Genomic DNA, 1,327 nt, shown 5'->3' with positions numbered 1-1,327 from the left:
ATTAAAATATATTGTAAAAATAGGCATAAAGAATTATATAATTCTTATGTTTACAAGTAAGTCCAAAAATCTAACCATATACAACGTTGAAGCAGGACAGTCTCACAACATTCCTTTTCCTGTCTTTTGCCTTCATTTACCACCCCCTTCTTTTTGAACAGTCATCTACCTGAGAGACAGCACAGCAGCAACTGACATGTCATGAGAAGCAGCATGTATTCAGAAGACCAGAATGACAGGCACTCCAAGCATGAACCTACTATTACAAATTCCCATCTTCAGTGCAGATGTTTAGTTCACAGGTGTTAGTATATATAGTTAGAGTGAGAATCCTTCCAATTAACTGCTAGATTCAAAAATTTTCTGTAGATTCTCAGGATCATTGCCTTACCCATCCTCTACATATAACTGTATGGCTTGCCACTGTCATGTTTCCTAGCTCTTCTCCTTTTCCTCTCTTAATTATTTAGTCAAGTTCTTGCATTGCTTTTAGTTGTATTATACCTTTCTATTTGTATTTCTTCTTTTGAGTTCTTATACTAGGGAAACTATATGATATTTACACATGTGTGTCTGGTTTATTTCACTTATGAGTATATCTTCAAGTGGCATCCACTTCAATATAAAGGCTCTGAGTTTATCATTCTTTATAGGTGAGTAATACTCCATTGTATAAAAATACCACATCTTTTTCATCCATTCCTCAGGTGAAGGGCATCTTGGTTGTTTCCCACATTTGGCTATCACAAATTGTGCTGCTATAAATATAGACACACATATATCACTATGATATGATGTTTTCAGATGCTGCGGGAAAATTCCCAGTAGAGGAATACCTGGTTTAAATGTCCTTTCCAGTCCTAGTTTTCTAAGGTGTGCATACACTGATTTCCATAACGGTTGCACCAGTCTACATTCCTACCAGCAGTGGAGAAGGGATCCTTTTATACCACAACCTCTCCAACATTTCTTTTTCTTTTTTTTTTTTTTCTCCAACATTTCTTGTTGGTTGATTTCTTTATGATAGCCATCATTTCTGGGGTGAGATGATACCACAATGTTGTTTTAATTTGCATTTCGCATATGGCTAGTGATGTGGAGCATTTTTTCTTTTTTCATAATTTTATTGAAAAAACAAATAGCAATGAGACAGTTTCAAACCAAATTGATAGAACAGTTTCAATAAATAACACATTGCATACATTCTTCCTAGTGGTAAATTGCTGTACAAGATGCAGACATGATATCCTCTTTACAAACACTATTAGAAAAAATTCCACTATTCATAAAGAGAATGTAACTATATATCTATCCTAAACATTTTGAA

This window comes from Octodon degus, unplaced genomic scaffold (assembly GCF_000260255.1).
Source record: "Octodon degus isolate 3935 unplaced genomic scaffold, OctDeg1.0 scaffold00204, whole genome shotgun sequence".
NCBI classification, from domain to species: Eukaryota; Metazoa; Chordata; class Mammalia; order Rodentia; family Octodontidae; genus Octodon; species Octodon degus.
Note: the sequence above shows the minus strand (reverse complement) of the source record.